The sequence below is a fragment of the Macaca mulatta genome, chromosome 3, assembly GCF_049350105.2.
Source record: "Macaca mulatta isolate MMU2019108-1 chromosome 3, T2T-MMU8v2.0, whole genome shotgun sequence".
In the NCBI taxonomy this organism is placed as follows: domain Eukaryota; kingdom Metazoa; phylum Chordata; class Mammalia; order Primates; family Cercopithecidae; genus Macaca; species Macaca mulatta.
This window is the reverse complement of record NC_133408.1, coordinates 180,801,349-180,825,063: the sequence shown is the minus strand read 5'-3', so window position 1 is coordinate 180,825,063 and position 23,715 is coordinate 180,801,349. Positions and strand designations below refer to the sequence as shown.

The 23,715-nt window shown below is 41.3% G+C and overlaps 1 pseudogene; it reads left to right on the top strand.

Annotated features, from left to right (window-relative positions):
* The first annotated feature begins 3,406 nt into the window (after nt 1-3,406).
* On the top strand, nt 3,407-5,198 carry LOC100426100 (T-complex protein 1 subunit delta-like; annotated as a pseudogene).
* Nucleotides 5,199-23,715: the final 18,517 nt, after the last annotated feature.

Here is a 23,715-nt window from a genome sequence, read left to right as displayed (position 1 = left end):
TGTCTACTAAAAATACAAAAAATTAGCCGGGCGTGGTGGCGGGTGCCTGTAGTCCCAGCTACTCGGGAGACTGAGGCAGGAGAATGGCATGAACCCGGGAGGTGGAGCTTGCAGTGAGCTGATATCGCGCCACTGCACTCCAGCCTGGGCAACGGAGCAAGACTCCATCTCAAAAAAAAAAAAAAAAGATGTTGACTAAGTGTAATCAGAAAAAAATCTTTAACTCCAAGTTTAGACTAGCCAGTTTGTTTAATTGGATTTCTCTGGTCAAAACCTAACTATTGGTGCTTTCTAACGTGTGGGGATCACTGTGCATAGACCATTTTGCTCTCGATTTCAGCATAACATAGTAAAAAGACTGGGTTTTAGATTCAAAAATCACAGGTTTGTGATATAGTGTACTTACTGGTTATGTGACCTTACGTCAGTTACCTTCTCCTTCTCTATAAAATCATAATACTTCACTGGATTAATGAAATAAGATATCTGTGAAAAGGACTCTGTAAATTATAAAATGTTAAAAACTTTTATATATAGCACATTGTGTGACTAGTAAGTACTGCTGTGTCTTACTAGCACAATTTTCTGTGGCAGCGTTGACACATATCTCCTAAAAATACAAAGTTCTCCACATTTACAAGCAGCATGATAGGTTCAGGAAGAGGAGGTAGATGACAGGTAACATCTTATTATTTATGTAATTATGGGCTCCAGAAGTTTATTTTTTTAAGCACCATGTATGTGTGTGTTTCAAGATAAACATAAGGCATCATATATTTAAACATATATAACCATAATGTTTGTATTTATAAATCATCTTCTAAGAAAGAATAAATCAAAATTTGAAATTCTGCCTGCTTCAGCCCGTCTCTCTTTACTCACACATTTCTCCCAAAGATCCTGTGTGCCTAATTTTAGAGATTTAAAGCAGGGAACAAACTTCAGGAGCAATAAATAGGGGGAAACATCTGTTATCCTGCCAACCCTGTCTTCGTGGCTTTCCTTAAGTACTCAAGAAAAGTTCAGAAGAAAGCATTTCTTAGAAGAAAAAAAAAGAGAGAGAGAGAATCAGCAAAACAAACAGTATTACATTCAAGGAGACAGATAAAACAGAGAGACTGTCCGGCCCTGGATATTAAGATAACTGGGAAAACAGTAAAACATTTATGCTGAACTTAAAACAGTGAAATGTTTTTTAAATGCCATAAAAGCAGCAAAATGGAGAGAAGCATTGTAAAACTAGCGAGATGCAATTTTGTAACAATTGGAGATGTGGCAATATTACAGGTTCACATTAAAGTAGAAACTAGAGTTAAACCAATGTAGATTCTAAGACCTTTTTCATTCTACTTAAGGAAATATGTGTTTTCTGAAAGGATGGATTCATTTATGGAGAACTTTCTGTGTCCCTGTCGCAGAAGACTGAGCTCCACCTAGCCTTGTCTCAGTAAGACAATCTAAATGGTGCTCAGTGCAGAATCATTTTCCCGATAGAGCCACAAACAATTGGCCCGTTGAGTTTAGAATAAAAACTATTCTAAACAGAAATGGAAAGTCTAAGGATACAGATTAATCTAAAAAGAGCTCCAGTCTGAGAATATCTGTGAGAAATAGCCAGTGGGTTAAGCACCAAACAAGTTAATATTTAATAAGAGGGTTAGAGATAAAAGAGGTCCATGTTCACATCATCAGGAATGACTTCCCAAGCAGGAAAGCAATAAATGCAGATAAGGCCAGCTTTTCTGGAGTGTTGAATACATTGTGCTTTGTAGGCTATATCTTATTTGACCCCCCCCATATGATAAGTATCCCCATTTTGCACATAAGGAGACCAATGACCAAGATCACCCAGCTATAAATGTCTAAAGTTTTAAATTCAAACTGCTGACTCTAGAGCATGTACCTTCTTTTATTTCTATTCTCCATCCCTGGTAGGTGACAAACCCTGCACCTTTCATCACACTCTTAATGTAGGATTTTCACAAGCAGAGAGAAAGGGTTGAAGCAAATGGCATGAACAAAGACCCACAAGCAACCATAAAAACTCTGCTTAGTGATAGCTGTAGTGCATGGCCTCGCAACCTCAGCGTCATAACCTGAATAAACCAACACTGAGCCCTCAAAGTCCCACTGTCTTTTCATGACCTCGTGATGTAGCTCTAATCTCTCTGAGTATTATTATACCCGTAACTATCATTTGTCAAGTGCTTCACCATTTGCTAGACACTGCTTCACTTTTTTTTTTTTTTTTTTTTTTTGAGACAGTGTCTTGCTCTGTTGCCGAGGCTGGAGTGCAGTGGCACAATCTTGGCTCACTGCAACAACCACCTCCCAGGTTCAAGAGATTTTCCTGTCTCAGCCTCCCAAGTAGCTGGGACTACAGGCGTGCGCTATCACACCCAGCTAGTTTTCTGGTGTTTGTTTGTTTGTTTGTTTGAGACAGAGTCTCGCTCTGTCTCCCAGGCTGGAGTGCAGTGGTGCAATCTCGGCTCACTGCAAGCTCTGCCTTCCAGGTTCACGCTATTCTCCTGCCTCAGGCTCCGGAGTAGCTGGGACTACAGGCGCCCACCACCACGCCCGGCTAATTTTTTTGTGTGTTTTTAGTAGAGATGGGGTTTTGCCATGTTGGCCAGGCTGGTCTCTAACTCCTGACCTCAAGTGATCCACCTGCCTCGGCCTCCCAAAGCACTGGGATTACAAGCGTGGGCCACCAGCCTGCTTCATTCTTACTGTAAATTACATCACTTAATTCCTACAACAGCCCTAAGAGGTAAGTATTATTTTCCCCCATTTTATACACAAACAAGTTTAGAGCTGTGGTTCTCAACTCTGGTTATGCATTAGACTCAAGATTCCTGTCACTGGTCCCCTTCCAGACCAATCAGAATAGGGGTGGATAGAGAAAAGCTCCTTAGGTGGCTCTACTGTGCAGCCAAGGTTAAGAAATATGGTTTAACACAGTATTTCTCAAACTTAAGTATTCATCAGTATCATCTTGAGGGTTTGTTCAACGTAAATGGCTAAGCCCTACTTCCAGTTTCTTATTCAATAGGTCTCCAACAGGGCCCAAGAATTTGTATTTGTAATAGGTTCCCAGGTGTGGCTGATGATGCTGGTCTGGCGATCACACTTTGAGAACTATGGTTTAAAGTAACTTGGCCAAAGTCCCCCAGCTGGTAGATTCCTGTGGCCCCCTAGCTCGCTAGTGGAATTCCATAGCCATCCTGGAGCCTTTGCCTAACCCTAAAGGAGCACATCTTTAGAACCTGACAGCAAAACAAGCAACAAAAAACAAAACAAGATGTAACACATAAGGAGAAAGTTTTAGTTAACATGCCCAAGTAAAGACGTCATTTGGACCGTGGGGCAGGGCACCCACCAGGGCTTCCAGCTGTGTGTGAAGGGTGCCTGTCAGGGACATGACAAGCAGGCTGAGATCTGATTCAGCAACATCACAGCCAAAACTGCTGCTGATGCTATTAAAACCAGCCTTGGACCAAAAGGAATGGGAAAAAAAATTCAAGGTGGAAAAGGCAATGTGACCACTACAAATGATGGTGCCACCATTCTGAAACAAATACAAGTGTCACATCCAGCAGCAGAATGCTGGGGGAGCTAAGATACAGAAGCAGGAGATGGTACCACATCAGTAGGCACTATTGCTGGCTCTCTCATGGGTTCCTGGGCCGAGCTTCTTCAGAAAGGGATTCATCCAACCATCACTTCCAAGTCATCCCAGAAGTCTTTGGAAAAGGGTATTGAGATCTTAAGTAACGTATCTCAACCTGTGGAACTGAATGACAGAGAAACTTTGTTAAATAGTGCCACGAGTTCTTTGAACTCACAGGATGTCTTTCAGTATTCAAGATCTGCTTTCTCCGACAAGTGTAAATGCAGTGATGAAAGTGACCCAGCCACAGGTACTACTGTAAATCTTAGAGATATTAACATACAGTCATGTGCCATGTAACAGTATTTCAGTCAACAGCAGACTGCATATATGACAGTGGTTATAATGCCATGTATTTGCTATACCTTTTCAATGTTTAGATATGTAGTATTCAATACAGTAACATGCTGTACATGTTTATAGCCTACCAAGCAATAGGCTATACTATGTAACCTAAGTGTGTAGTAGGCTATACCACCTAGGTTTGTGTAAGTATACTCTATGATGTTTGCACAACAAAATGACCTAACAATGCCATTCTCAGATTATACCCCATTGTTAAGCAATACATGACTGCAGTTAAGAAACTTGGTGGAAAAATTAATGACTGTGAGTTGGTGGAAGGTCTTATTCTCACCCAGAAAGGGGTAAATTCTGGCATAACCCAATTTGAAAAGGCTAAGATTGGGCACATTCAGTTTTGCTTATCTGCTCCCAACAGATATGGAAATCAAGTAGCAGTTTCTGACAATGTTCAGATGGACTAAATGCTATGAGAGAGACAGCGTATATTTTAAGTTTAGTGTAGCAAACTTTTACAAATGGGTTATAATGTCCTCCTCATACAGGACACTTTAGAGATGCTTCTAGTGATCTTCCATGCCATTTCCTGAACAAAATTATTATGTTGGTTAAGAATATTGAAAAAGAAGATGTTGAATTCATTTGTAAGACAATTGGAACCAAGCCAGTTGCTCATACTGACCAAGTCACGCTGACATGCTGGGTTTTGCTGAGTTAGCTGAGGTCAGTTTAAATGGTTCTGGAAAACTGCTCAAGATTACAGGCTGTATAAGTGCTGGAAAAACAGTTAAAGTTGTCATAGGACTGAAGAATTGAGCCCTCCATTCATGATGGGCTATGTGTTATTTGCTGTTTGGTGAAGAGAGCTCTTACTGCAGGAAGTGGTGCTCCAATAGAATTGGCCCTATGGTTAACTGAATGTTTGTGAACATCGAGTGGTATGGAATTTTCCTGTGTTCATATTTTGCAGATGCTATGGAAGTCATTCCAACTACACTAGCTGAAAATGCTGGCATTGAATCTCATTTCTACAGTAACAGAACTAAGAAATCAACATGCCTAAAAAGAAAAAAATTGCAGGCATTAATATCAAAAGGGCGGTATTTCCATTTTGGAGGAACTGGTTGATTGCCCAACTTTTGTGATTTCATTTATTGCTCTGACCCTAGCAAATGAAACTGTCCAGAGAATTCTGAAAATTGATGCTGCGGTAAACGCTCAGTAATCTGGATAATACTGACTGGCTTACACTCTTATAGCTACTAGTAGTGTGGCTGAAGTGGAAGATCACCTTAGTGCTCTTTATTATTTGGAAGATTATTTCCTCTGTGAATTCCTGGGCTTGGTCTCCCAATTGGCATTTGCTTGAAATTGTATTGATACAATTTAGTGAACACATTAAATATTTGGTTTCCCAAAAAGGTAATTATTCATATTTAATTTATGTAATTTATTTTATAATTTTTATCAAAATTTTAATGGACATTTTTGGAGTGCAGTTGGAAAAACAATCCATTTGGAAAAATAAATAGGAGAGAACACAAGAGAAATTCTAAAATGCAAGAATAATGTGGGGACCCATATGAGATGTTGAAAATTATGTAATTAAAATTGATTTTTAAAAATCAGACCACTGACATTGGTGGTCTTAGGTATTTGTACACTCATGTCTATAGTGACATTATTTAGACAAATAGTCTGCGTCTGAACACAGAAGTGCATACAAAGAGGTAGTCATTGTTGTTGCACCTCCTATTCTTGCAAGCCCCTCTGCCTTTAGCTGAAGTGACTTCAGGAGATTTAAAGGGTAAGGGCCCTCTTTTCTCTTCCATTTTTCTTGTTTTACCCCTTTGGGAGCCAGGCATTTTGTCACTACAAAAAAATGCAAAAGTTAGCTGGAGATGGTGGCATATGCCTGTGCCTTTAGTCCCAACTACTCAGGAGGCTGAAGCAGGAGGATCAATTGAGCCCAGGAGGTTAAGGCTGCAGTGACCCATGTTCATGCCACTGCACTCCAACCTGAGCAATGGAAAAAAAAAATACACACACACACACACACACACACACACAGAAATGAGAAAGGAATATAAACATTTCTCTCCAAAAACAAAAAAACAACTAAACACAAAAGACAGTAATGTAAAAATTAAAGAAAATGAGGAACTAAAAAGCCATAATGTAGAAAACATAGCAAAATAACAGAAGTCCCTTCTTATCAGTAATTACTTTAAATATAAATGGATTAAAATCTCTAATCAAAAGACAGAGATTAAAAGAATGGATAAAAAGACATGATCCAATTATATGCTGTCCACAGAGACTCATTTTAGATCCAACAATACCAATAGAATGAAAGTGAGAAAATGGAAAACGATATTCCATGAAAATATTAACCAAAAGAGGATGTCTCTATTGCCTAGAGCCTGACTCAGTTGGAATCACTAAATTTTTATTGAATGAATGAAAGAAATATCCAAACTCACCTGGATTGAAGAATCAATGAGGTACATTTTCTCATTATATTTCAAGATAAAGTAAGAATAAAAGGAAAGAGAAAGAAAGAGAGAGAAGGATGGAGGGAAGAATAAAGACAAAGATAGATGAATGATAATCCATTTGAATTGACAATGTGATTTAGTAGAACTGAAAAAATTGGTGGCAGTGTGTTTACTTTAAACTTACCGAAAAAATATCTGTATACTTAGCTGTTAGTAATATCCATGTTTTTTTACTCCAAAATACAAGTTGTAGACCTTGTTTTCTAAATACTATTCTCCAACAAAAGAAATTGTGGCTCCTTGAAAAAATAGTGGATTCCAGAGCTAGGAGAGGTAAGACAGAAATTATGCTAAAAAGTAACGAAGTGCCCCCCCACAAAAAAAAAGATGGGAATCTTGCTGAAAGGGCATGAGAGCCAAACTGAAAGAGCCCCCTATGGCCAAGGCTGAAACAATTTGAGCAACAAAATAAATAAGAATAGTACTGGATTAAGCATAGTACTATATTATGATAGTACTAGATTAAAACCCAATGGTTAAATAAAAATCTTTGAGTCCATACCATATAAATAAATTGAGGAGAAAGTACAACTTTACTTTACAGAATAATTCCAGTTGTAAAATGTAAGGAATAAGGAAATAGAAAATCATGATTAGAATATCACAGTAATAATAACTACAAGCAGTATCCACTGATGGACGCTAAAATTGATGGGCAAAAGTTTAAGGAGAAGCAGGATACTTGTACAGTCTCAAAGTATCTCTCCCCAAAAAAATATTATTTACAAAGAGAAAAGTAATAACTTTATGGTGGAAAAAAAAAGTTTCTTAGTTTTGGTAATTGTACTTTGGTTATAAGATGTTAACATTAAGGGAAGTTGGGTGAAGAATATACAGGAATTCTCTATACCATTTTTGCAACTTTTCTGTAAGTCTAAAATTTTCTTCGAAAATGTTTAAACTATATTTTCAAAAAGCTTTTTTGGCTGGGCACAGTGGTTCATGCCTGTAATCCCAGCATTTTGAGAGGCCAAGGTGGGTGGATCACCTGAGGTCAGGAGTTCGAGACCAGCCTGGCCAACACGATGAGATCCCGTCTGTACTAAAAACACAAAAATTAGCTGAACGTGGTGGCACACGCCTGTAGTCCTAGCTACTTGGGAGGCTGAGGCAGGAGAATCACTTGAACCCAGGTGGCAGAGGTTGCAGTGAGCCAAAAACGTGCCATTACACTACAGCCTGGGCAATAAAGTGAGACTCTATCTCAAAAAAAAAAAAGTTGTTTTTTTTTTTAATATCTTAAAAAAAAAAAATGACACAGGGTCTTACTGTATCATCCAGACCCAAGGGCAGTGGTGCAATCATGGGTCTTACTGTATCAACCAGACCCAAGGGCAGTGGTGCAATCATGGTTCATCGAAGCCTCAACTTCCCGGGCTCAAGCAATCCTCCCACCTCAGCCTCTCAAGTACCTGGCACTACAGGTACATGCCACCACACCCAGCAAATTATTTTACTTTTTGTGGAGACAGGGTCTCATTATATTGCCCAGGTTGGTATTTAAGACTATTTTAAGACAAACACAGGCCAAACACAGTGGCTCACGCCTGTTATCCCAATACTTTGGGAGGCCAAGGTGGGAGGATCACTTGAGCCCATGAATTGGAGACCAGCCTGGGAAACAAAGTGAGACCCCGTCTCCACAAGAAAATTAAAAATTAGTTGGGCATGTTAGTGTGTACCTGTGATTCCAGCTACTCAGGAGACTGAGCCTGGGAGGTTGAGGCTGCAGTGAGCTGCATTTGGGCCACCGTACTCTAGCCTGGGCAACAGAGACCCTGTCTCAAAAACTTTTTTTAAAAATGAATTTAAGAGTTCATGTATAGAATGCTGTCAGTTATAAAAAGAAAAATGCAAATGAACAAAAAGACTGGAGGAACTATGCCCAAATATTAACATTTGTTGCTTATGAGAGATGAGACTATGGTTGGTTTTCTTTTCTACACTTTCTGAATTTTCTGTCACGAATACTTACCATTTCATAATTAGATGTAAAAAAAGCAAAACGTTAAAGAGCTAAAGGAGGGTGGGGTGTGGTGGCTTATGCCTGTAATCCTAGCACTTTGGGAGGCCAAGGCAGGTGGGTTACTTGAGCTCAGGAGTTCAAGACCAGCCTGGGCAACATGGTAAAAACCTGTCTTTAGAAAAAATACAAACATTAGCTGGGTGTGGTGGCACACGCCTATAGTTTCATCTACTTGTGGGGGCTGAGGCAGGAGGATTGCTTAAATCGGGGAGGTCAAAGCTGCAGTGGGCCAAGATCACACCACTGCACTCCAGCCTAGGGGACAAGGTGAGATGCTTATTCAAGAAAAAAGATAAGGCCATGCATGGTGGCTCATGCCTGTAATCCCAGCACTTTGTGAGGCCAAGGCAAGAAGATCTCTTGAGTCCAGGAATTTGAGACCAGCCTGGGCAACATAGGGAGACCCTGTCATTACAGAACAAACAAACAAATTAGCCAGGCATAGTAGTACACACCTGTGATTTCAGCTATTCAAGAGGCTGAGACGGGAGAATTACTTGAGCCTGGGAGGTCGAAGCTGCACTCCAGCCTGGGTGATAGAGCAAGACCTTGTCTCAAAAAAAAAAAAAAAAAAAAAAAAAAAAGGCTGAAGAAAAAGCAAGAGGGACAAAAACGGGAAGAGAGAACATTCCAGGGTGAGGACATAACATGAGGACACAAATGTGGCATTGGAAGATGGCATGGTCCTAAAAAGAATAAGATGTTGGCTATAGTTAGAGCAAAAGTGGCATTTGGGGGGAGATTTGAAAGAGAGAGAGAGAGAGATCAGGCTGGTGAGATAAGGCCTTGTGGGCCACTGTGAATTTAGGCTTTGCCCTCAGATAATGGGGAACTGTTAAAGGGACACAGCAGGGTGATGATGTCAGATCCATAGTTTAGAGTTCCCTCAGGCAGCCAAACGGAGGGTAGACTGGAAGAGACTAAAAAAGGTGGAAGGAGGTGAGTCAGAAGAGCACCAGGGTGGTCCTTATGACAAATAAGGAGAAATTGATTTGAGCAGGGACAGTGGGAATGGTGAAAAAGATCCTTTTAGTTTGGACCCAGGACCAGGAAGACCAGAAAGAGCTATAAGTGCTCCCCCGCCAGTCAGTTTCATTTATATTTCCAGGGAAAATGGCCCACATCAGACTCCTAGAAGGTTGGTGCCCTCAGGATTTTAGAGATAATCCCAGAGCCAGATAAATGGCCAGCCAGACCAGGGCAACAAGTCTGATGGGCGATGTAGGGGCTGGGTCACTCTGGGTCTCCAACCACAACTTGACAGGTCAGCTGGGGAACAGTGGAGCAGAACCCAGGAGGAGCCAGGCCCTCGGGCAGAGTGTAAATCCCACACAGGGATGCAGGAACCCAGAGGCAGAGTGATCCCTGAGAGATAAGAGGTCCACCTTTGCCAGCAAGGGGCTGGAGCTCTCGGTAAACAAGCAGCTCTGCTGCTATGAGGCAAATGGCCCTGGGTGCTCTCTGTAGCTGCTTCACAGGCAGTTCAATTCCGGATGGAGAGGCTGGGCTAAGTAGAAGAGAAAAAAAAAAGGTGACAAAGTCACTACCACATGAAAAATCAAAAGTGGATACATTGAGTTAGACTTAACAGAAAGTAAAGATTAACTCACACAAATGTGATTATACACAGCCTTTTTAAAATGCCCCTATGATGTAAAAATTGAGGTTTGTCTATTTTGTGTTTTCTCTGCTTTGGGTCTCTTCCCTTCTTTGCCCGTAGCTCCTGGTGGGAGACCAGCAGAGGTAAAAACATGACTTTCTTTCCTAGTGTCACAAGACCTACATTGGTTTTTTTGTTTGTTTTTTTTTTTGAGTCTTTTTTTGTTTTGTTTTGTTTTGTTTTGTTTTGTTTTGTTTGTTTTTTGAGACGGAGTCTCGCTCTGTCGCCCAGGCTGGAGTGCAGTGGCGCGATCTCGGCTCATTGCAAGCTCCGCCTCCTGGGTTTACGCCATTCTCCTGCCTCAGCCTCCTGAGTAGCTGGGACTACAGGCGCCCGCCACCGCGCCCGGCTAATTTTTTGTATTTTTAGTAGAGACGGGGTTTCACCGTGGTCTCGATCTCCTGACCTTGTGATCCGCCCGCCTCGGCCTCCCAAAGTGCTGGGATTACAGGCGTGAGCCACCGCGCCCGGCCGAGTCTTTTTGTTTTGTTTTGTTTTCCTCAAGTGCCTTGTCAGTCAGTGTGAATTCACTAAGGCAATTATGCTCACAGGATGGGCTCAGTCCACCTCCCGAGAATCACCAGGGGCTTCTCTGAGTCAGCAGGCTGGGCTGCAGCCCAGGAATCTGCATTCCCAACAAACTCTTCCAGGTGTTAAATATGCCTCTAAAACACGAGAATCCCTCTTTTAGGAATTCTGGTGAAAGCAAAATTGAAAGAGATAAACTCTGGTCCCAAGTTGCTTATTTACTAAGTCCCAAGATGCAGGCATCCAGATGACCTGGGCTCTTACCTTGTGCTTGGGAATACATCAAAGATGCATTGACTGCATTGTGCTGTCCTCATCACCTAGTCTCCTTCAGCCTCTGGTTTTATCATTCTCTCCAACAAGCTCAGACATCTGTCTGGATTATCCTTAGTGAGTCCTTGGTGTTGATGATTGTTTATCCTCCTAATACAATCTAGCACGATCTCTTGTCTCTGCAACAGTCTTTATGTGGGGGATGTTTTGGGATAGAGGTAGTAAGCCCATCCCAATCCCTGGGTGCTAAATTTTAGCCATGTGGTCTGCTTCAGGCTATCTGTGTAGGTTGTAAATTTTATTAGGGAAAGGAAGGCATGACTAGAATGATCCTTCTTGTGAAAAAGAATCACCTAATCTCTCCTCCTCCTTCATTAATCTTAAGAAGTCTCCTATTCCATTTCACAATCAGCATAAATAGCAGGGAAGATGAAAGTGAAGAAAAGCTCAGTGACCTCATTTTGAGATCACAATTTGTCTCTAGCACAACAAGCGGGCCCCGCAGCTCTTCTGCGACTGCAGATAACAGTTTGCCATATTACCAAACCCTCACTGGTGCCAACACCCCAAGGAGGGTAGACAACTGGGCGATGTATAGAAAATAGAAAGGAGAGGAAATTAGTCCAAATCATCTACTGAACTATGACCACCCCAAAATGTTATGGGGGGTTTTTTGTTTGGTTGGTTTTTTTGTTTTTTGTCAAGTGTTCTGCAAAGAACAAGTGCCTATTTCTAAGATTTTTAAAAGTTTTTTTTTTTAAGAAAAAAAAAGTTATGAATTTAAAACAAACCATTCCAAGTGATGTAGCTATTTTCTCACTAAAAATTCAACACCTGAGAAAGCATCATCCAAAAAAACTCAAAGTGGCGATTGGGGTCATGTTTTTCTAGTTATTATTATGATTATTATTCTGAAGGAGCCCCAACCAATTTAAATCTTGTGAAAATACTACATGCCTGGCTTTCTTCCCACCTCCTTCCACCGTCCCCTCACACTAAGGATTTCACCATTGCCCTGGATGCACAGGAACTAGTCGGGCCTGTCGGGACCTTTCCCTCACCTTTCCTGTAGTGCTTGCTCCCATGTCATCTGGACGAGTGGCCTCCAGGATGAGTCACTCTCTTTACACCGGGGCTGGTTCAGGACAATGCAGAATCTGTTTCTGAAATATCACAGTCTCAAAAAGAGGGCCTTCAGATACTTGCTATAAATTTTCTTATGGCAAAAGACAAATGTGTCATCTCCATCTTGTTTCTAGGTTGCACCAAGTAGCAGGCCTGACTGAAACACACAACAGTTTACAGTGCTTACAGCCTTTCTGCTCAAAGTGTGGTCCCCAGGCCCCCGGGAGCTTGTTAGAAATGCAGAATGACAGGCTCGCTCCAGGCCTTCTGAATCAGAACCTGAATATTAATGTGCTCCAGATGGTTTGTGTACACAGAAAGTGTGAGAAGCACTGGCCTAGGATTTGCATTAACTTTCAGAGTTCTTGGAGGCCACAGGTGTACAAGGAATCCAAAAGCCTTTCTGCCTTCACTCATGCAATTCATTATTCTCTGTGCCTGAAAATGTCTTCCATTTTGTCTTACCAACCTAGAATTCCTACTCACCCTTCAAGGCCCAGGCCAAAGATCGTATCTCCATTGAAATTTTTCTGATACCCTCAGTCAAAACTAATTATTTCTTCTTCTCTGCTCCCTTGATATTTTACATCTATATCCAGTATATGTCAATATTATGCAGCCTTCATATCATAACTACGTGCTCATTTGTCTGTGTCCCACAAAAGTGTGTTATTCAAGGACAGAGAACATCAATGTCCTTGTTCATCTGTGTTTTTTTTTTCTTTTGAGATGGAGTCTCGGTCTGTCGCCCAGGGCCCAGGCTGGAGTGCAGTGGCGCGATCTGGGCTCACTGCAAGCTCCGCCTCCCAGGTTCACGCCATTCTCCTGCCTCAGCCTCCCGAGCAGCTGGGACTACAAACGCCCGCCGCCACGCCTGGCTAATTTTTTTGTATTTTTTAGTAGAGACGGGGTTTCACTGTGTTAGCCAGGATGGTCTCGATCTCCTGACCTCGTGATCCGCCTGTCTCGGCCTCCCAAAGTGCTGGGATTACAGGCTTGAGTCACCGCGCCCAGCCTCATCTGTGTTCTTTAGCACCCAGCCCAGGACTTGGAAGAGAAACTCAATAAATATTACTTGAAAACTATCTTTTCATCTTTCCTTCCACTGTTTTAAAGTCACATAATAACAAACCTTACGCTGCCTAAAGATTTTCACATTTTAACCTGCTATACTTTAAAAATTATTCTATTTTTAATATGCTAATTTACAGCAATAATTCAAAAGCACTTCTGTTGGCCTGGAAACAATCTCTGAGTATATATCTGATTGGGATAACTATTTCTGCCCCCTTTCCCTCACACATACACCCCTTTCACAAAACATGACATATTTATTGCAGATGAAAAGCCAGACTACTGGATAAAACAGATATTTTTTAGGGGGGATTGTGGGTGGAATAATAAAATAAATTATTATATTTATTCATTTATAGTAAGCCTTTCTCAATACCTCTGATATTTTCTTACGATATATAACCGATATTGCTACATCAATTGTGACTAAAAGATAAGAAAATAGTAAAGAGAAGGAAGTAAAGTAGAAGGTAAACAGTGATCCGACTGTCGCAATAATTAATAGCTGCCTGCATTCTTAAAATAAACACAACAGAAAACATGTAGGTAATAATGGGCACTTAACAGAATTAGCATAACCCCTCCAGTTAACAATTAACTCTTGGGAGACTGTAATCATGTACCAGCCTGCATGAGATAACACATAATTTACAAGTAATATACAAGGGCAACTCTCCCTTCTCTGTGCTGATAGCAGTGCACACATGGCTCATTGCCATTGCTATGTGCTGGCCAGCAAGCAATGCACAGCTGTAAGTGCTCATGGACCATAAGGGCTCATCCAAATGACCCACAAATTTGACTTAGCATTACTCACACTTGTTGCTAACATATGGTTCTCCCAGTGGTCATTAAGAGAAGCTATTTAGCTGCACTTTGTGCTTTCTACAGTGCAATAGTCTTTGCAATATTTATCAATAGGTTAAATACAAATATTGTTTGACTCAGGAATTCCACATCTATACCACAGAAAATAGAGGCAAATGCACAAAAATATTACTTGCAGTTTTTTGTTTTTCATTTTTTGAAACGGAGTCTCACTCTGTCACCAGGCTGGAGTGCAGTGGCACGATCTCAGCTCACTACAACCTCCACCTTGTGGGTTCAAGCGATTCTCCTGCCTCAGCCTCCCAAGTAGCTTGGACTACAGGCACGCACCAAATACACCCAGTTAATTTTTTTTTTTTTTTTTTTTTTTTGAGACGGAGTCTCCCTCTGTCGCCCAGGCTGGAGTGCAGTGGCGCGATCTCGGCTCACTGCAAGCTCCGCCTCCCGGGTTCACGCCATTCTCCTGCCTCAGCCTCCCGAGTAGCTGGGACTACAGGCGCCCACAACCGCGCCTGGCTAATCTTTTGTATTTTTAGTAGAGACGGGGTTTCACCGTGGTCTCGATCTCCTGACCTTGTGATCCGCTCGCCTCGGCCTCCCAAAGTGCTGGGATTACAGGCGTGAGCCACCGCGCCCGGCCACCCAGTTAATTTTTGTATTTTTAGTAGAGATGGGGTTTCACCATGTTGGCCAGGATGGTCTCAACCTCTTGACCTCATGATCCACCCTCCTTGGCCTCCCAAAGTGCTGGGATTACAGGTGTGAGCCACAACATCTGGCCATTAGTTGCAGTTTTTTATAGAAAAAGAAAGCAATCCACATGTTCATCAATGGGAAAATTAGTATATGAGTTATATTACATCCATGCCCTAGATATAATAGAACTGCATTAGTTATTTTAAAAAAAAAGAGGTATATGTATTCGTACTGACATGGGAAAGTGTCAGTAATATAGCATTTTACAAATCAAGCAGCAGGCCAGGCATGGTGGCTCACTCCTGTAATCCCAGCACTTTGGGAGGCCAAGGTAGGCAGATCACCTGAGGTCAGGAGTTCAAGACCAGCCTGGCCAACATAATGAAACCCCATCGCTCTCTACTAAAAATGCAAAAATCAGCCAGGTGTGGTGGCAGGCACCTGTAATCCCAGCTACTCAGGAGGCTGAGGGAGGAGAATTGCTTGAACTCCGGGAGGCAGAGGTTGCAGTGAGCTGAGATTGCACCACTGCGCTCCAGCCTGGGCGGCAGAGTGGGACTCCATCTCAAAAAAAGAAAAGAAGCAGAATATTCTATTGTATAGTTGAGTATGAACCTACTAGCAATTGTACAGGAACAAACATGGAGACACACACGTATACATGTATTTGTATATGCATAGCAAAAATTTAGAAAGCTACTCACCAAATTATTCATTATGATAATATTTGAGGAAATAGTGAAAGAAGAATAAGAAATCACTTTGAAATCCCTTACCCTTTTTTAAAGAGATACACTTCATATATTGTTTAAATTTTGTTAAATTTTTATTTTGACAAAATTTCAGATTTATACTAAGTTACGAAAATACTATGATGAGGCCGGCTGCAGTGGCTCATGCCTGTAGTCCCAACACTTTGGAAGGCTGACACGGGCAGATCACGAGGTCAGGACTTTGAGACTAGCCTGGCCAACATGGTGAAACTCTGTCTCTGCTAAAAATACAAAAATTATCCAGGTGTGGTGGCAGGCGCCTGTAATCCCAGCTACTCAGGAGGCTGAGGCAGGAGAATTGCTTGAACCTGGGAGGCAGAGGTTGCAGTGAGCCAAGATCGCGCCACTGCACTCCAGCCTGGGTGACAGAGGGAGACTCTGTCTTGGGGGGAAAAAAAATAGTACAAGGAATTACTTTGTAACCTCTACCTAGATTCCCCAAAAGTTAACATCTGTAATATTTGTAATAGATGTTTTATCTTTCCCTCTGTTTTTTTCCCCTCTGTAATCTCTGCATGCGTGCGTGCGTGCGTGTGTGTGTGCGTGCGTGCGTGCGTGTGTATGTGTGTGAATTTCAAAAACTGTTTGAGGGTAAGTTGCAGATGTGATTCCCCTTATTTCTAAATACTTCACCATGTATTCTCTAAACACATTCTGTTACATAACCATAGCATAATACTAAAATCAGGATAATTAAGACATTAACACTGATAAAACACTATTAGCTAATCTATAGACCATATTTAAATTTCACCAATGGCCCCAATAATGACTTTTATAGAAAAAGAAAATCCCAGGTAGTGAATCGAATGTAGTTGTCAGGTTTCTTTAGTCTTCTCTAATTACAAACAGTTTCTTACTTAGTCTTTCCTTGTTTTTCATGACCTTGATATTTCTGATGAATACAGTCCAGATATTTTGTGTCCCTCAATTTGGGTTTGTCTGATATTTCTTCATGACTCAAGTCAAGTTACCATTTTTGGCAACAAATTCACAGAACTGTTGTTGTGTTCTCAATGCTTCACGTCAGGAGGCACATGATATCCCATTACAACTGATGTTAAACTTTCAACACTATTGACTGGAAGGTGGCATGCACCTGTAATCCCAGCTACTCAAAGGCTGATGCAGGAGGATTCTTTGAGCCCAAGAGTTACAGACCAGCTTAGGCAACATAGCAAGACCCCTGCCTCATTAAAAAAATAAATAAAATAAAATACTTTGAACGCTGGTTAAAGTGATGTCTGCCAAGTTTCTTTAGTGTTAATTTGCTACTTTTCCCTTTGAAATGGTGATTTTCTGATTCCATCATTCCTTCTACATTAATTAGTTGGAATTTTACCATCAAGGAAAGTTTTCCCTTTTTCCCATTCATCCATTCTTTCATTCATTCACATCAATATGGATTCTTTATCCTCATTATTTACTTTGATGCAGAATGATTTACTGCGATGCAGAATCCATATTGCTATGGATTCTTTATCCTCATCATTTATTTAGATACACAAATTGCCCCAGATTTGGCCAGTGGGGGACCCAGTGGAGCTGGCTCCCACATCCTTTAGACGCGTTCCCTCTGTCTTTGAGCACTTCCTTACTTTCTGACACGAAGATGCTCTACACCAGCGGTCCTCAACCTTTTTGGCACCAGGGACCGGTTTCATGGAAGACAATTTTTCTGTGGACCCAGGGGTGAAGGATGGTTTCAGAATGATTCGAGTGCATTACATTTATTGTGCACTCCAACCTTTTGGGCACCAGGGACCGGTTTTTGGTCCTCAACCTTTTTGGCACTGGGGACTTGTTTCACGGGAGACAATTTTTCCACAGACCCAGGGGGTTGGAGGATGGTTTCAGAATGATTCAAGTGCATTACACTTATTGTGTACTTTATTTTTATTTTTATTTTTATTACATTATAATAATCAGGCCTCAGATTCTCATAAAGAGCACGCAACCTAGATCCCTTGCACAGTACCAGTCCATGGTCTGGAGGTTGGAACCCCTGCTCTACACTCATTTTGTACTCTCACAGCCCCAACCTTGCAGTCAGCCATTTCTCCAAGGATATTTGGTTCTCTTTAATGTAGAATGGCATTTGGAAGTTAATTGCTACTGGCTTTCACTGTTTTTAGGCCTTCTTTTTTTTTTCTTTTTTGAGACAGAGTCTTGCTCTGTCCCAGGCTGGAGTGTAGCGGCATGATCTTGGCTCACTGCAACCTCCACCTCGTGGGTTCAAGCTATTCTCCAGCCGCAGCCTCCCGAGTAAACATGGTTTCTCCATGTTGGCCAGGCTGGTCTTGAACTCCTCATCCGCCCACCTTGGCCTCCCAAAGTGCTGGGATTACAGCTGTGAGCCACCGCGCCGGGCCTTTTTTTTTTTTTTTTTTTTTTTTTTTTTTGGTAGGGGGATGGAGTCTCGCTCTGTCACCAGGCTGGTATCCAGTGGCGCAATCTCGGCTCACTGCAACCTCGGCCTCCCAGGTTCAAGCGATTCTTGTGCCTCAGCCTGCCAAGTAGCTGGGATTACAGGTGCACATCACCATGCCCAGCTAATTTTTGTATTTTTAGTAGAAACAGTGTTTCCCCATGTTGGCCAGGCTGGTCTTGAACTCGTAACCTCAAGAGATCTGCCACCTCGGCCTCCTAAAGTGCTGGAATTACAGGCATGAACCATCATACCTGGACTGCTTTTAGGCCTTCTTAACAGGGTTAGGAAATACATACACAAATGCATACATATGTCCCCCCACCACACACACACACACACACACACACACACATTTAAATTTATTTCTATACCATATTTATGTAAATATGTAAAAAAAAAAAAAAGAACCATAAATTCATACCCATACCTTCGATTCTAATCCAATACCACTGGTTCACATTAGCCTTCCACTTTCCCTATTGATAACTAATATTTTTGACACTGGAACACATGACTCCCATTAATCACAATGTATTTACTTTGTTGCTGAATCTTAGGATACACAAAAAGTAGCTTTAGAGTTGTTTAAAACATTGTTATGAGGTACATATTGTATCAAGGTTTTTTATAAACAAAGAAAACAGAATGTATGACATTTGTAATTTGAAAATCAATTTAAAAACAATGAATAACTTAAATCTGTTTCTGGAAGTATTGATTGGTACATGTCCTTCTTTCTTTGAGCATTTCCTTACTTTCTGATACAAGGCAATTAGATAACGAACTTTAAATATGTGAAGTTCACTTGATCCTCGATTTTACTTCTCAGAATTTAGCCCAAGAGTAGAATGATATATGTTTACAAAAATTTAGCCACAAAAATGACCATCACATTATTATTTATAATAACAATAACTTTGAAACTACCTAAGTACTCAAAAATGAGTACTTTGTTAAGTAAATTTTCTTCAAGTAATGGACAACAAAGAAGTGGTAGGCCGGGCGCGGTGGCTCAAGCCTGTAATCCCAGCACTTTGGGAGGCCGAGGCGGGTGGATCACGAGGTCAGGAGATCGAGACTATCCTGGCTAACATGGTGAAACCCCGTCTCTACTAAAAATACAAAAAACTAGCCGGGCGTGATGGCGGGCGCCTGTAGTCTCAGCTACTTGGGAGGCTGAGGCGGGAGAATGGCGTGAACCCGGGAGGCGGAGCTTGCAGTGAGCCGAGATCACGCCACTGCACTCCAGCCTGGGAGACATAGCGAGACTCCGTCTCAAAAAAAAAAAAAAAAAAAAAAAAGAAGTGGTAGAGTATAGCAGTTAAGAGCAGATTTTAAATCCAAGCAGACTAGATTTGAATCCTACCTCTACTAATTATGACATTGGGTAATTTACTCATCTTCTGTGTGCTTCAGTTACCTTGTGTGTAACATGAAGCTGATAATAGTACCTTCCTCATAGGGTAGCCATGAGGATTAAATGAGGCCAAGGCACCTCGCCCAGCCAGATGCCTTTTTTTTTTTTTTTTTTTTGAGACGGAGTCTTGCTCAGTCGCCCAGGCTGGAGTGCGGTGGCTCCATCTCGCCTCACTGCAAGCTCCGCCTCCTGGGTTCACGCCATTCTCCTGCCTCAGCGTCCTAAGTAGCTGGGACTACAGGCGCCCACCACCACACCCGGCTAATTTTTTCTATTTTTAGTAGAGACGGGGTTTCACCGTGTTAGCCAGGATGGTCTCGATTTCCTGACCTCATGATCCGCCCGCCTCGGCCTCCCAAAGTGCTGGGATTACAGGCATCAGCCACTGCGCCCGGCCCAGATGCCTTCTTAAACATAAATTTTGGAGGATCATTTAAGACTAAAAATTTGGCGGGATGCAGTGGCTCACACCTGTAATCCCAGCACTTTGGGAGGCCGAGGCGGGCGGATCTCTTGCGGTGAGGAGTTCAATACTAGCCTGGCCAACACAGGCAAACACCGTCTCCACTAAGAATACAAAAATTACCTGGATATGGTGGCGGTTCCCTGTAATCCCAGCTACTTGGGAGGCTGAGGCAGGAGAATGGCTTGAACCCGGGAGGTGGAGGCTGCAGTGAGCCTAGATCGCACCACTGCACTCCAGCCTGGGAGACAGTGAGACTCCTTCTAAAAAAAAAAAAAAGACAATATTTATCATTTATCATCACTTTTTAATTTCACTCATTCAAAAATCTGACTTTTCCTGATACTTTTCCTGTAATTAGTCTATGTGCCATCACGTGGCAGTAGTGCCTTAATCATGGCCAGTTTCTTTGCCTATAACAATTTACAGTAGGAAGATATTCTAGTATGTATGTTTTTATTCTTTGCGATGTTTTAATTCTTTATTAAAATATTTGAATTTAATTGAATATGATAGATATTTCTTATACACAGTCACATTGGCCAGGTGTGGTGACTCACACCTGTAATCCTAGCACTTTGGGCGGCCCAGGCAGGTAGATTACCTGAACTCAGGTGTTCAAGACCGGCCTGGGCAACATGGTGAAACCCCATCTCTACTAAAATACAAGAAATTAGCCGGTCATGGCAGCATGCGCCTGTAGTCCTAGCTACTCAGGGGGCTGAGGCACGAGAATTGCGTGAACCCAGAAGGCTGAGGTTGCAGTGAGCCAAGATCACACCACTGCACTCCAGCCTGGGCAACACAGCAAGACTCATCTCCAAAAGATAAAAAAAAAAAAAGAAACAAACAAAAACAGTCATGTGCTGCTTAACAATGGATATATGTTCTGAGAACTGTGTCGTTAGGCAATTTTGTAGTTGTACAAACATCAGAGTGTACTTACACAAATCTAGATAGTATAGCTTACTGTACACCTAGGCTGTATGGTGTACCCTATTGCTTCTAGGCTACAAATAGGTACAACATGCTACTGTACTGAAAACTGTAAACAACTGTAACACAGTGATAAATATTTATGTATCTAAACATAGAAAAAGTAATATATTGTGCTACCATATTAGGACAGCTGGATGTCACTAGTTGTTAGAAGCTGTCATTATATGTGGTCAGTCACTGACAGAAACATTGTTATGAGGTACATATTGTATCAAGATTTTTTATAAACAAAGAAAACAGAAAAAGCTATCTAAAAAAGAGAACCAACACAGTCAAGTTAGAGATAGCCTATTCAATTAGTGTTACTTAAAGGAATAACATACATTTGTCTTTCTAGTATTCCTGATTAGCTAAAAAGTTCTGGGCTGCTTCCCATGACTCTCCTAAAATGTCATTTTTATATACGTAAAAAAGAAGAACAAGAAAAGTTATGCTTGTTAGATTTTTCCTAATTGTAGGTTTTTTTTAAATTCAAGTTTTAGAGCTAGGTGAGACCTTAGTAATTTAGCCAAGGCCCCAATATTACAGCTAAAGAAACTGGCATTCCAAGAGCTGGTGTTTTGCCTACAGTCCCTTGAAGATGCAGAACCAAACCCCAAGTTTTATAACAACCCTTGACAAGTGAGCTCAAACAGGACACACATGTCGACTTGTGAAATTTGTGGTCACTTTATAAGGCTGAGTTTACAAAGCCAGTTCTTCACAAACTAAGAAGTTCCTCTTAGTCACTATGCCTGCCGTTCAGAGAGGTTAAAGAATAAAACCTAGGCAGTAGCTAAGAGACCCGTCAGCTAGGCACTTTCCAAGTAAGAATGATTATGAGGACATACGTTACAATTTCAATTTTTAAGAAATGTCCTTGCTAAATGGGTAACCAAAACAAATGTTTAAATAATCCACAGGGGTAAAATAAAAATAAACAGTTCCACAGATAGATAAAATTTTATTAAGTATAAATATTTACCTTTCTCATGTTGAATTTCAAATTGTATGAATGTGTAATCTAATTATGATATCCCTTATTTCATGTCAAAAGGGAAACTTCCAACTTCCTCTCCCTCTGGCTTCACAACTACAGAGACCACCTTCCGTACCCTGAGACTCAAGTTTTCCATTCAACAACCTGCTTCTGTTATCACAGGAAAAGATGGTAAGAGACTCCCGGGCATTCCCAGACTGCTTTCCTCCAGTTCTCTAACCTTTTAAGTGCTCTCAGTTTTTTTGAAAATGAGGAACTTTGTATTCTACAACCCACAGCTACTTTAAGTCATCATTCCTTGGATCCAAGGTTGCTATACATTTCTTCTAGAAACTCAGAAAAAAAAAAGAAGAGAGTGGAGAACATGAGGAGGCCTCAAAAAAAAGAAGAGTGGAGAACATGAGGAGGCCTCAAGTTCAATGTGAAAATGTGTATTTGCAGTCAGGAGGATTCTCTAGCAGCCTTTGTCATCCCAACTCTTCATAACAAGCCACTCATCCACGGTAACAAGTGTTTCTTTCAAATGCTCTTATTGAAATTTGTGGTCCAACTGGTTCTTAATAAAGGACAGCTTTAACTTCTTGGTGAATCACTACCTTTGCCTTCTTTAAGTTGATTGGTATACCCTCTGACTTTCAGGTGTATGTGTAGGTGTGAGGTATATGTGTAGGGGTGTGTGTGTGCATTACATTTTAAATAATGTATGTATATACAGCAAAAGATGCTAGGAGGAAAACTTTATTAAATCTCAGGACTGGAGATAACTTTCTAAGGTTAAAAATAATAAAAGCGGCTGGGTGTGGTGGCTCATGCCTGTAATTCCAGCACTTTGGGAGGCGGGCAGATCACCAGGTCAGGAGATCAAGACTATCCTAGCTAACATGGTGAAACCCCATCTCTACTAAAAATACAAAAAACTAGCTGGGCATGGTGGTACGTGCCTGTAATCCCAGCTACTCAGGAGGCTGAGGCAGGAGAATCGCTTGAACCCGGGAGGCGGAGGCTGCAGTGAGCTGAGATCATGCCATTGCACTCCAGCCTGAGTGACAGGGCGAGACTCTGTCTCAAAAAATAATAATAATAAGAGAAAACAAAAGATTGAAAACATGGAATGCAGCAAATGTTTAAACTTCTATGTATCAAAAAGATATATGTAGGTTTGAAATATAAGCAATCATTTGAGGGAAATAGGAAAACAAACATTATGGATTAAGCACTAAATAAGCACATACAAATGAGTAAAATTAAAAACAATTCTAAATTCTCAATAGTAATGGACAAAGAATATGAATACACAATGGACATGTGATTAAATGATCAACTTCACTAATGATCAAATAACTGATCATTAAAACTGCAAATATAGGCCGGGTGCAGTGGCTCATGCCTGTAATCCCAGCACTTTGGGAGGCCGAGGCAGGCGGATCACCTGAGGTCCGGAGTTCGAGATCAGCCTGGCCAACATGGTGAAACCTCATCACTACTAAAAAATACAAAAATTAGCCTGGTGTGGTGGCAGGTGACTTCATCCCAGCTACTTGGGAGGCAGAGGCAGGAGAATAGTTTGAACCTGGGAGGCAGAGGCTGCAGTGAGCAGAGATAGAGCCATTGCACTCAAACCTGGGGGATAAGAGCAAGACTTCTCTACAAAAAATACCGCAAATATATAATACTTTGCCTACCTACCAATGTAACAAAGATGTATTAAAATGTGAATTCCCCAAGCCGAAGGTGTACTAAAACAGTTTCTTTCATGTATTGCTGGTGGTAGGAACAAAAACTAATATATCCTTTCCAAATAGCAATTTCATGATGTGTTTAAAGAGGCTTTACAATTGCAAAAAAAACTGACAAAAAACTGACCCAGAAAATCTGACAAATGGGAACTAATTAAACTAAAGAGCTTCTGCAC